Source organism: Bufo bufo, chromosome 4 (genome assembly GCF_905171765.1).
Source record: "Bufo bufo chromosome 4, aBufBuf1.1, whole genome shotgun sequence".
NCBI lineage: Eukaryota > Metazoa > Chordata > Amphibia > Anura > Bufonidae > Bufo > Bufo bufo.
The window spans coordinates 104,782,956-104,796,349 of NC_053392.1; the positions used below are offsets into that span (position 1 = coordinate 104,782,956).

The 13,394-nt window shown below is 48.2% G+C and overlaps 1 long non-coding RNA gene across 1 annotated transcript in view; it reads left to right on the forward strand.

Moving 5' to 3' along the window:
* Positions 1–13,394, forward strand: part of LOC120997527 — a 1,081,373-nt gene that overhangs the window by 71,397 nt on the left and 996,582 nt on the right. The gene's annotated exons all lie outside the window — the stretch shown is intronic.

Consider the following 13,394-nt stretch of genomic DNA (forward strand, 5'->3'; position numbering starts at 1 on the left):
ACCCCTTTGATCGCCCCTGTCAATCACTAGTGAAAGACAAAAAGTGATCAGTGTAAACTGTCACTTTTTTTTTTCACTAGTATTGGCTGTTAGGTTTTAGGGATAGTTTAGGCCCCTTTGTTAGGTAGTTAGCGTCAGTTAGCGCCCACCCCACCGCACCGCAGTCACTTTTATTCGCTGATTAGCGTATCGCTAATCAGCATTTGTACTTTTATAGTATCTGTAAGTGATCAAAACTGATCACAGTCAGATCTATAATTGTATTAGTGTCACCTTAGCTCGCCCTCCACCCAAAACGCAGTGTTTGCCCGATCAGGCCTAATCGGTCGCCCACACGTGCGTTCACCCACGCCCGCCCCACCGCAGTGACAAAAAATTATTATTTTTTGATCACTGCACATTCACTTTACACGCACTGCGGCGATAAAAAAATCAGTTTTGATATTTTTTATCAACCGCAGCGGCCTCCGGTACTTCGCTAGCCTCCCCTTTGTAAGACAGGTTTGCTTTTTTTCTTGGGTAGTCTCAGGGAATACCCCTAAATTTAGTAGTCCAAAATGTCAAACAGGGGGTATTCTTCTGAAGAGGCCTACAGGATTCTGACCCAGTCGGATGAGGAGTGGGAACCCTCATCTGACGAATCTAGCGGGTCAGAATATGAACCTGTGGAAAGCAGTGGCTCTCTGACCCAAAGTTCGGACGAGGAGGTTGAGGTCCCTGGCAGCACCAGGCGTACTCGGCCCCGTGTCGCTAGACCACAGGTTACGCAGGATCCGCTTCAAGAGCAGCAGAGTGGGGCTGTCGCTGCCGGATCACGTGGTGAGGCATACACCAGCAGCGCAGCCCTTCCTGGACCTAGTACCAGCACTGCCGTACAACCTGGTGAAGTAGCGAGCACCAGAAGGGCAGTTGAAGCTGGTACGGTGGCACGTGCAGTAGTTACCCCGTCGCAGCCACCGCGCAGACAGGCCCGTAGAGCCCCTAGAATCCCTGAGGTGCTGGCAAACCCTGATTGGCAGTCACCAACTTCAGCCGCACCTGTAGTTCCCCCTTTCACCGCCCAGTCTGGAGTTCGGGTTGAGACGGCTCAAATCGGTTCGGCCCTGGGATTTTTTGAGCTGTTCTTGACTGCGGAGCTCTTGGACTTAGTCGTGGCAGAGACAAACCGGTATGCCACACAATTTATAACCGCAAACCCGGGAAGCTATTATGCCCAGCCTTTCCGGTGGAAACCAGTCCAAGTTTCCGAACTTAAAATTTTTCTGGGCCTTCTCCTCAACATGGGCCTGACAAAAAAGCATGAATTGCGGTCATATTGGTCCACGAACCCAATTCATCACATGCCCATGTTCTCTGCTGCTATGTCCAGGACACGATTTGAGACCATCCTGCGTTTTCTGCATTTTAGTGACAACACCACCTCCCGTCCCAGAGGCCACCCAGCTTTTGACCGGCTCCACAAAATTCGGCCCCTCATAGACCATTTCAACCAGAAATTTGCAGATTTGTATAACCCTGAGCAAAACATCTGTGTAGACAAGTCCCTAATACATTTTACCGGGCGCCTTGGCTTCAAACAATACATCCCAAGCAAGCGTGCCTGGTATGCGGTCAAATTGTATAAGCTCTGTGAAAGGGCCACAGGCTATACCCACAAATTTCGGATCTATGATGGAAAAGATCAGACCCTGGAGCCGGTCGGTTGCCCTGACTACCTGGGGAGCAGTGGGAAGACAGTCTGGGACTTGGTGTCACGCTTATTCGGCAAGGGGTACCATCTTTATGTGGACAATTTTTACACAAGTGTGGCCCTCTTTAGGCATTTGTTTCTAGAACGGATTTGCGCCTGTGGCACCGCGCGAACTAGTCGCGTGGGCTTCCCCCAACGGCTTGTAACCACCCGTCTTGCAAGGGGGGAGAGGGCTGCCTTGTGTAACGAAGAACTGCTCTCGGTGAAATGGAGAGACAAGCGTGACGTTTACATGCTCTCCTCCATTCACGCAGACACGACAATCCAAATTAAAAGGGCAACCCGTGTCATTGAAAAGCCCCTCTCAGTCCACGACTATAATGCGCTCATGGGAGGGGTGGACTTCAATGACCAGATGTTGGCTCCCTATTTAGTTTCCCGCAGAACCAGACGCTGGTATAAGAAGGTGTCTGTATATTTAATTCAATTGGCGCTGTATAATAGTTTTGTTCTCTACAGTAAGGCTGGGAGAACAAGATCCTTCCTCAAATTCCAGGAAGAGATCATCGAGAGCCTCCTTTACCCAGGAGGTTCCGTGGCCCCATCCACCAGTGTAGTTAGCCGTCTACACGAGCGACATTTCCCCAGTGTCGTTGCTGGTACCTCAACCCAACCGCCACCCCGAAAAAAATGTTGTGTCTGTAGCAGGAGTGGAATAAGGCGTGACACCCCTTTAACAGTGACCTCCACAGTGACCGCCCCTTTAACAGTGACCTCCACAGTGCCCGCCCTTTTAACAGTGACCTTTACAGTGTCCGCCATTTAACAGTGATCTTTACAGTGACCGCCCCTTTAACAATGACCTCCACAGTGACGTCCACAATGCCCACCCCTTTAACAGTGACTGCCCCTTTAACAGTGACCTCCACAATGACTGCCCCTTTAATAGTGACCACCCCTTTAACAGTGACCTTCATAGTGGCCGCCCCTTTAACAGTGACCTCCACAGCACCCACCCCTTTAACAGTGACTTCCACAGAGCTCGCCCCTTTGACAGTGACCTCCACAGTACTCGCCCCTTTAACAGTGACCTACACAGTGCCCGCCCCTTTCACAATGACCTCCACAGTGCCTGCCCCTTTTACATTGACCACCTCTTTAATATTGACCTTTATAATGGCCGCCTCTTTAACAGTGATATCCACAGTGCCCGCCACTTTAACCACCTCCGGACCGCTGTACGCACAGACGCGTCCTGGAGGTGGTTGTTTCATTCCGAGTGGACGCGCCGGCGCGTCCTCTCGCGAGACGCGAGATTTCGGTCACAGCCGGCCCGCGCATGCGCATCGCGGGCCGACAAAAGTTCGAGGAGAATTGCATCAGCAACCTGCCAGCCAATGATCGTCGCTGGCAGGTTGCAGATTTTTTAAAAATCTAATCACAAGCCATATAACAGATCATATTAGTAAATATGATCTGTTATATGGCTTCTCTGCTCCTGTGCTGGTCCTTTTCGTCGGTTGGATCCAGCAGAGGAGCAGACTTCACAGTGAGTACACCAAACAGCACACCTTAGCCCCAGATCACCCCCCTGCACCCCAATTAACCCTTTGATCACCCCTTTGATCGCCCCTGTCAATCACTAGTGAAAGACAAAAAGTGATCAGTGTAAACTGTCACTTTTTTTTTTCACTAGTATTGGCTGTTAGGTTTTAGGGATAGTTTAGGCCCCTTTGTTAGGTAGTTAGCGTCAGTTAGCGCCCACCCCACCGCACCGCAGTCACTTTTATTCGCTGATTAGCGTATCGCTAATCAGCATTTGTACTTTTATAGTATCTGTAAGTGATCAAAACTGATCACAGTCAGATCTATAATTGTATTAGTGTCACCTTAGCTCGCCCTCCACCCAAAACGCAGTGTTTGCCCGATCAGGCCTAATCGGTCGCCCACACGTGCGTTCACCCACGCCCGCCCCACCGCAGTGACAAAAAATTATTATTTTTTGATCACTGCACATTCACTTTACACGCACTGCGGCGATAAAAAAATCAGTTTTGATATTTTTTATCAACCGCAGCGGCCTCCGGTACTTCGCTAGCCTCCCCTTTGTAAGACAGGTTTGCTTTTTTTCTTGGGTAGTCTCAGGGAATACCCCTAAATTTAGTAGTCCAAAATGTCAAACAGGGGGTATTCTTCTGAAGAGGCCTACAGGATTCTGACCCAGTCGGATGAGGAGTGGGAACCCTCATCTGACGAATCTAGCGGGTCAGAATATGAACCTGTGGAAAGCAGTGGCTCTCTGACCCAAAGTTCGGACGAGGAGGTTGAGGTCCCTGGCAGCACCAGGCGTACTCGGCCCCGTGTCGCTAGACCACAGGTTACGCAGGATCCGCTTCAAGAGCAGCAGAGTGGGGCTGTCGCTGCCGGATCACGTGGTGAGGCATACACCAGCAGCGCAGCCCTTCCTGGACCTAGTACCAGCACTGCCGTACAACCTGGTGAAGTAGCGAGCACCAGAAGGGCAGTTGAAGCTGGTACGGTGGCACGTGCAGTAGTTACCCCGTCGCAGCCACCGCGCAGACAGGCCCGTAGAGCCCCTAGAATCCCTGAGGTGCTGGCAAACCCTGATTGGCAGTCACCAACTTCAGCCGCACCTGTAGTTCCCCCTTTCACCGCCCAGTCTGGAGTTCGGGTTGAGACGGCTCAAATCGGTTCGGCCCTGGGATTTTTTGAGCTGTTCTTGACTGCGGAGCTCTTGGACTTAGTCGTGGCAGAGACAAACCGGTATGCCACACAATTTATAACCGCAAACCCGGGAAGCTATTATGCCCAGCCTTTCCGGTGGAAACCAGTCCAAGTTTCCGAACTTAAAATTTTTCTGGGCCTTCTCCTCAACATGGGCCTGACAAAAAAGCATGAATTGCGGTCATATTGGTCCACGAACCCAATTCATCACATGCCCATGTTCTCTGCTGCTATGTCCAGGACACGATTTGAGACCATCCTGCGTTTTCTGCATTTTAGTGACAACACCACCTCCCGTCCCAGAGGCCACCCAGCTTTTGACCGGCTCCACAAAATTCGGCCCCTCATAGACCATTTCAACCAGAAATTTGCAGATTTGTATAACCCTGAGCAAAACATCTGTGTAGACAAGTCCCTAATACATTTTACCGGGCGCCTTGGCTTCAAACAATACATCCCAAGCAAGCGTGCCTGGTATGCGGTCAAATTGTATAAGCTCTGTGAAAGGGCCACAGGCTATACCCACAAATTTCGGATCTATGATGGAAAAGATCAGACCCTGGAGCCGGTCGGTTGCCCTGACTACCTGGGGAGCAGTGGGAAGACAGTCTGGGACTTGGTGTCACCCTTATTCGGCAAGGGGTACCATCTTTATGTGGACAATTTTTACACAAGTGTGGCCCTCTTTAGGCATTTGTTTCTAGAACGGATTTGCGCCTGTGGCATCGCGCGAACTAGTCGCGTGGGCTTCCCCCAACGGCTTGTAACCACCCGTCTTGCAAGGGGGGAGAGGGCTGCCTTGTGTAACGAAGAACTGCTCTCGGTGAAATGGAGAGACAAGCGTGACGTTTACATGCTCTCCTCCATTCACGCAGACACGACAATCCAAATTAAAAGGGCAACCCGTGTCATTGAAAAGCCCCTCTCAGTCCACGACTATAATGCGCTCATGGGAGGGGTGGACTTCAATGACCAGATGTTGGCTCCCTATTTAGTTTCCCGCAGAACCAGACGCTGGTATAAGAAGGTGTCTGTATATTTAATTCAATTGGCGCTGTATAATAGTTTTGTTCTCTACAGTAAGGCTGGGAGAACAAGATCCTTCCTCAAATTCCAGGAAGAGATCATCGAGAGCCTCCTTTACCCAGGAGGTTCCGTGGCCCCATCCACCAGTGTAGTTAGCCGTCTACACGAGCGACATTTCCCCAGTGTCGTTGCTGGTACCTCAACCCAACCGCCACCCCGAAAAAAATGTTGTGTCTGTAGCAGGAGTGGAATAAGGCGTGACACCCGCTATTTCTGTCCTAACTGCCCTGACCACCCTGCCCTATGCTTAGGAGAGTGTTTCCGGAAGTACCACACACAGGTACACCTAGCATAGGGATTGCATCTCACAGGACAGGCACACAGGGCTATTAGGGCCCTTTTACTCACAGCTGCTGCAAACCTCTCCTTTCACCTGGGATAAAGTGCATAATGTACTTCGCCACATCTTTGGGCGATTTGCGCTTTGCACATTGTCCCATGGGGAAGGAGAGGTTTGTTCTATAAAGGTAAAAAAAACGAAACAAAAAAAAAATTACCGGTAAGTAAAAAAGTTAAAAAAGTTAAAAAAAAAGTTAATATGTTCTGTTCTGAAGTTAATAAATTTATTGCGTTGCGGCCTGGTTTTTTCTTTTTTGTTTTGTTTTTTTTACCTTCCAGGTGGACCAACCGATCGACTTGCTGCAGCACTGATGTGCATTCTGACAGAAGCATTGCGCTGCTGTCAGATTACACGCAAGTCGGTGTATGCGGCGCTGCAAGACGAGATTTCTCCTCTGCAGTAAAAGATACGTTTGCCGAGGCATATGAGCTGAGGAGGTGGCGGTGTTAATATACTTTGGCAAACACTTTGTATATATATAAAAAAAAAAATCCCGGCAATGATTTATTCATCCACATCGATTGATGTGAATGGAGAAATCGGGTTTGCCAGGGCATACGAGCTAAGTGGGTATGGATGTTGGGCGGAGCTCCTATGTCCTGGCAGACGCCTTTCCCCTCCTTTTTCTTTTTTTGGCAGAGATTTTTTCATCCACATTGATCGATGCGAATGAAAAAATCTGTGCCGTTCATTTTTTTCTTTCAGCCCAGAGGCTGAACGGAAAAAAAAAATCTCATTACCCGTATGCTCAATATAAGGAGAATAGCAGAAACTCCTAATGCTGGGCATACATGTAATGATTGCGGAGACCCTCAAATGCCAGGGCAGTACAAACACCCCACAAATGACCCCAATTTGGAAAGAAGACACCCCAAGGTATTTGCTGAGGGGCTTATAGAGTCCATGAAAGATTGAAATTTTTGTCCCAAGTTAGCGGAAAGGGAGACTTTGTGACAAAAAAAAATAATCAATTTCCGCTAACTTGTGCCAAATTTTTATTTTTTCTATGAACTCGCCATGCCCCTCATTGAATACCTTGGGGTGTCTTCTTTCCAAAATGGGGTCACATGTGGGGTATTTATACTGCCCTGGCATTTTAGGGGCCCCAAAGCGTGAGAAGAAGTCTGGTATCCAAATGTCTAAAAATGCCCTCCTAAAAGGAATTTGGGCACCTTTGCCCACCTAGGCTGCAAAAAAGTGTCACACATGTGGTATCTCCGTATTCAGGAGAAGTTGGTGAATGTGTTTTGGGGTGTCATTTTACATATACCCATGCTGGGTGAGAGAAATATCTTGGTCAAATGCCAACTTTGTATAAAAAAATGGGAAAAGTGTCTTTTGCCAAGATATTTCTCTCACCCAGCATGGGTATATGTAAAATGACACCACAAAACACATTCCCCAACGTCTCCTGAATACGGAGATACCACATGTGTGACACTTTTTTGCAGCCTAGGTGGGCAAAGGGGCCCACATTCCAAAGAGCACCTTTCGGATTTCACAGGTCATTTACCTACTTACCACACATTAGGGCCCCTGGAAAATGCCAGGGCAGTATAACTACCCCACAAGTGACCCCATTTTGGGAAGAAGACACCCCAAGGTATTCCGTGAGGGGCATGGCAAGTTCCTAGAATTTTTTATTTTTTGTCACAAGTTAGTGGAAAATTATGATTTTTTTATTTTATTTTTTTTCATACAAAGTCTCATATTCCACTAACTTGTGACAAAAAATAAAAACTTCCATGAACTCACTATGCCCATCAGCGAATACCTTGGGGTCTCTTCTTTCCAAAATGGGGTCACTTGTGGGGTAGTTATACTGCCCTGGCATTCTAGGGGCCCAAATGTGTGGTAAGGAGTTTGAAATCAAATTCTGTAAAAAATGACGAGTGAAATCCGAAAGGTGCTCTTTGGAATATGGGCCCCTTTGCCCACCTAGGCTGCAAAAAAGTGTCACACATCTGGTATCTCCGTATTCAGTAGAAGTTGGGGAATGTGTTTTGGGGTGTCTTTTTACATATACCCATGCTGGGTGAGATAAATATCTTGGTCAAATGCCAACTTTGTATAAAAAAATGGGAAAAGTTGTCTTTTGCCAAGATATTTCTCTCACCCAGCATGGGTATATGTAAAATGACACCCCAAAACACATTCCCAAACTTCTACTGAATACGGAGATACCAGATGTGTGACACTTTTTTGCAGCCTAGGTGGGCAAAGGGGCCCATATTCCAAAGAGCACCTTTCGGATTTCACTCGTCATTTTTTACAGAATTTGATTTCAAACTCCTTACCACACATTTGGGCCCCTAGAATGCCAGGGCAGTATAACTACCCCACAAGTGACCCCATTTTGGAAAGAAGAGACCCCAAGGTATTCGCTGATGGGCATGGCGAGTTCATGGAAGTTTTTATTTTTTGTCACAAGTTAGTGGAATATGAGACTTTGTATGAAAAAAAAAAAAAAATCATCATTTTCCACTAACTTGTGACAAAAAATAAAAAATTCTAGGAACTCGCCATGCCCCTCACGGAATACCTTGGGGTGTCTTCTTTCCAAAATGGGGTCACTTGTGGGGTAGTTATACTGCCCTGGCATTCTAGGGGCCCAAATGTGTGGTAAGGAGTTTGAAATCAAATTCTGTAAAAAATGACGAGTGAAATCCGAAAGGTGCTCTTTGGAATATGGGCCCCTTTGCCCACCTAGGCTTCAAAAAAGTGTCACACATCTGGTATCTCCGTATTCAGTAGAAGTTGGGGAATGTGTTTTGGGGTGTCATTTTACATATACCCATGCTGGGTGAGAGAAATATCTTGGCAAAAGACAACTTTTCCCATTTTTTTAATACAAAGTTGGCATTTGACCAAGATATTTATCTCACCCAGCATGGGTATATGTAAAAAGACACCCAAAAACACATTCCCCAACTTCTACTGAATACGGAGATACCAGATGTGTGACACTTTTTTGCAGCCTAGGTGGGCAAAGGGGCCCATATTCCAAAGAGCACCTTTCGGATTTCACTCGTCATTTTTTACAGAATTTGATTTCAAACTCCTTACCACACATTTGGGCCCCTAGAATGCCAGGGCAGTATAACTACCCCACAAGTGACCCCATTTTGGAAAGAAGAGACCTCAAGGTATTTCGTGATGGGCATAGTGAGTTCATAGAACTTTTTATTTTTTGTCACAAGTTAGTGGAATATGAGACTTTGTAAGAAAAAAATAAATAAAAAATCATCATTTTCCGCTAACTTGTGACAAAAAATAAAAAGTTCTATGAACTCACTATGCCCATCAGCGAATACCTTAGGGTGTGTACTTTCCGAAATGGGGTCATTTGTGGGGTGTTTGTACTGTCTGGGCATTGTAGAACCTCAGGAAACATGACAGGTGCTCAGAAAGTCAGAGCTGCTTCAAAAAGCGGAAATTCACATTTTTGTACCATAGTTTGTAAACGCTATAACTTTTACCCAAACCATTTTTTTTTTACCCAAACATTTTTTTTTATCAAAGACATGTAGAACAATAAATTTAGAGCAAAATTTATATATGGATGTCGTTTTTTTTTGCAAAATTCTACAACTGAAAGTGAAAAATTTCATTTTTTTGCAAAAAAATCGTTAAATTTCGATTAATAACAAAAAAAGTAAAAATGTCAGCAGCAATGAAATACCACCAAATGAAAGCTCTATTAGTGAGAAGAAAAGGAGGTAAAATTCATTTGGGTGGTAAGTCGCATGACCGAGCAATAAACGGTGAAAGTAGTGTAGGTCAGAAGTGTAAAAAGTGGCCTGGTCTTTCAGGGTGTTTAAGCACTGGGGGCTGAGGTGGTTAACAGTGACTTCCACAGTGCCCGCCCTTTAACTGAGAACTCCACAGAGCCTGCCCTTTAACAGTTAACTCCACAGTGCCCGCCCCTTTAACATTGACCACCGCTTTAACAGTGACCTTCATAGTGGATGCCCCTTTAACAGTGACCTCCATATACCCGCCCCTTTAACAGTGACTTTCACAGTGCCCGCCCCTTTAGCAGTGACCTCCACACTGCCTGCCCCTTTAACAGTGACCTGCACAGCTCCCGCGCCTTTAACAGTGACCTCCACATTGCCCGTCCCTTTAATAGTGCCTGCCCCTTTTAACAGTGACCTCCGCACTGCCTGCACCTTTTACAATTACCTCCACAGTGCCCGCCCCTAAAACAGTAATCTCCACAGTGCCCGCCCCTTTAACAGTGACCTCCACAGTGGCCACCCCTTTAACTTTGACCTACACAGTGCCTTCCCCTTTAAAAGTGACCTCCACAGTGCCCGCCCCTTTAACAGTGACCGCCACAGTGCTTGCCCCTTTAAAAGTGACTGCTCCTTTAACAGTGACCTCCACAGTGCCCGTCTCTTTAATAGTGACCTCCACAGTGCCTGCCTCTTTAACAGTGCACGCCCCTTTACAGTGACCTCATAGTGCCTGCCCCTTTAACATTGACCACACCTTTAACAGTGACCTTCTTAGTGGATGCCCCTTTAACAGTGACCTTCACAGTGCCCGCCCCTTTAACAGTGACTTCCGCAGTGCCCGCCCCTTTAACAGTGACCTCCGCACTACCCGCCCCTTTAACAGTGACCTGCATAGCGCCCGCCCCTTTAACAGTGACCTCCACAGTGCCCACCCCTTTAACAGTGACCGCCACAGTGCTTGCCCCTTTAACAGTGACCTACACAGTGACTGCCCCTTTAACAGTGACCTCCACAGTGCCCATCTCTTTAACAGTGACCTCATCCTACCAATATAATAATGCTTCCAGTCTGTTAAGCACCACCCTGTCTTTCACAAAGTCCAGTCTCAGTAGCCAAGAGTCTGGTCAACAGAATCCTCACCCTGATCCTCCTTCCTCCCATCATGGAGCGTCTTGGCAAACAAGTAATCCCACACTCGGATCTTCCGAGGAGCTCTTTTCATCTCCATTCCTTGATTTGGGCCTCTCGCAAAGCCCGCTTGAAGTAGGACATGAGGAGATCTTGTGCACTGATTCCCAAACTCTGGAGCATCCACAGTCAGAAGAAGATGACGGTGGGGAATGGCAATTAGTGTTTCACGAGGTGGATGATGATGAGACACAGTTGCCAATAAGTCAACTGCAAGAGGTTCATGATGAGGATGAGACACAGTTGTCAATAACTGAGGTTGTTGTTAGGTCAACAAGTCAGGTGGATGACCAGAGTGAGGAAGTGGAAGAAGAGGTGCTGGACGATGAAGTCACTGACCCAACCTGGGAAGGTGGAAAGCCGAGCAAGGACAGCAGTACAGAGGGAGAGGGATCCGCAGCACTGCAACAGGCTGGAAGAGGCAGTGGGATGGCAAAAGGGAGAACGCGGGCCACACCAAACAGGCAACTGTTACACAGAGAACCCCCTTGCGGCAATCTCCCATGCCAAACGGTAGGTGTTCCGCAGTCTGGAGCTTTTTTGAGGAAAGTGCGGACGATAAAAGAATTGTAATTTAAAACCTGTGCCGTACCAAAATGAGCAGGGGCGTGAACACTAGCAACCTCACCACCACCAGCATGATCCGCCACATTGCATCAAAGCACCTTAATAGGTGGGCCGAACACCTGGGTCCACAACCAGTGTCTGCGGGTCACACCACTGCCTCCTCTTCCCCTGTGTTACGCGCTGGCCAATCCCCTGTTCAAGACGCAGGCCCGGATGCCTCCCGCCATGCACCTAGACCTTCGCAAGCACCATCAGCTAGCACATCCACTTCTGTGTCCCAGCGCAGAGTACAGATGTCTGTATCCCAGGCCTTTGAACGAAAGCGCAAATATCCAGCCACCCACCCACAGGCCATAGCACTAAATGTGCACCTTTCCAAATTGCTGGGCCTGGAAATGTTGCCATTTAGGCTTGTGGACACTGAGGCTTTCCGCAGCCTGATGGCAGCGGCCGTCCCTCTTTACTCAGTCCCCAAACGCCACTATTTTTCATGGTGTGCAGTCCCAGCCTTACACCAGCATGTGTCCCGTAACATCAGCCGTACCCTGACCAACGCAGTTATTGGGAAGGTCCACTTAAACACGGACACATGGGAAAGTGCTTTTGGCCAGGGACGCCACATTTCCCTGAAGGCATTGTTAAAGTCGGGAGCGACTCGTACCCTGGGATGGCACAGGTGCTACCAATGCCAAGGATTGCAGGCCCTACTTCTATCAGGGTTTCCGCCGCCATCTACGTTAGTGGCTGCAACCCCCCCCCCCCCCCCCCCACTTCTCCTCCTCCACTTCCACCTCTGAATTATCATCTTGCAGCACCAGTCAGCCATCAGTCAGTAGCTAGAAGCAGTGTAGCACTGCAGTGGTGAAGCGGCAACAGGCCGTTCTTAAACTGATCTACTTAGGTGACAAACAGCACACCGCTGCAGAGCTGTGGCAGGGGATAAGGGACCAGACTGAGCTGTGGCTCTCGCCACTCAACCTACAACCAGGCATGGTTGTGTCTAATAATGACTGTAACTTGGTGGCGGCTTTGAAGCTTGGCATGCTCACACACATACCATGCCTAGCCCACATGTTTAACCTAGTGGTTCAGCAGTTTCTCAAAACCTACCCCAATTTGCCTGAGCTACTTGTGAAGGTGCGCCGTGTGTGTGCCCATTTCCGCAAGTCATCGACAGCCTCCGCCAGTCTGGCAATGCTGCAGCAACGCTTGAAATCATTAGCTCACCGACTGTTGTGCTATGTGAGCACGCGCTGGAACTCGACGTTCCACATGTTGGCCAGGCTTTGTGAGCAGCAGAGGGCAGTAGTGGAATACCAGCTGCAACATGGTCGTTGCCTTTCCAGTCAGCTTCCGCTCTTCACAAGCGACGAGTGGGCATTGATGTCTGACCTCTGTGAGGTTTTACGTAACTTTGAGGAATCAACACAGATAGTGAGCGGCGATAACGTTATTATTAGCATAACCATCCCACTTCTGTGTCTAATCAAACGCTCGCTGCTCACAAGTAAGGCGGACGCTTTGCATGTGGAAGAAGTGGAAATAGGGGAAGAAAGTACACAGGGTGATAGCCAGACCACCCTCAGTTCGTCTTCTCAGTGCAAATTGGATGATGATGAGGAGGAGCGTGAGACGGTTGCCTCCACTACAGAAGGTAGTACCCATGGAAGTTTTATTCCATCTGTTCAGCGTGGATGGGCCGAAGAGGAGGAAGAGGATGAGGAGATTGAGAGTCATCCTCCTGATGAGGACAGAGAAGTCTTGTCTGTTGGGACTCTGGCACACATGGCTGTCTTTATGTTATGCTGCCTTTCCCGTGACCCTCGCGTTATACACATTTTGGCCAACACCGATTGCTGGTTGTTCACCCTTCTTGACCCCGCTACAAAGAGAACTTCTCATCTCTCATTCCTGTGGTGGAGAGGATGAGCAAAATGGTGCAATACCAGAAGGTCCTTGTGGAAAAATTGCTCCAAAAATTTCCAGCTGACAACGCTGGCTGCTGAGTACGTAGTTCCTTGGCCAACCGAGGAGGGGA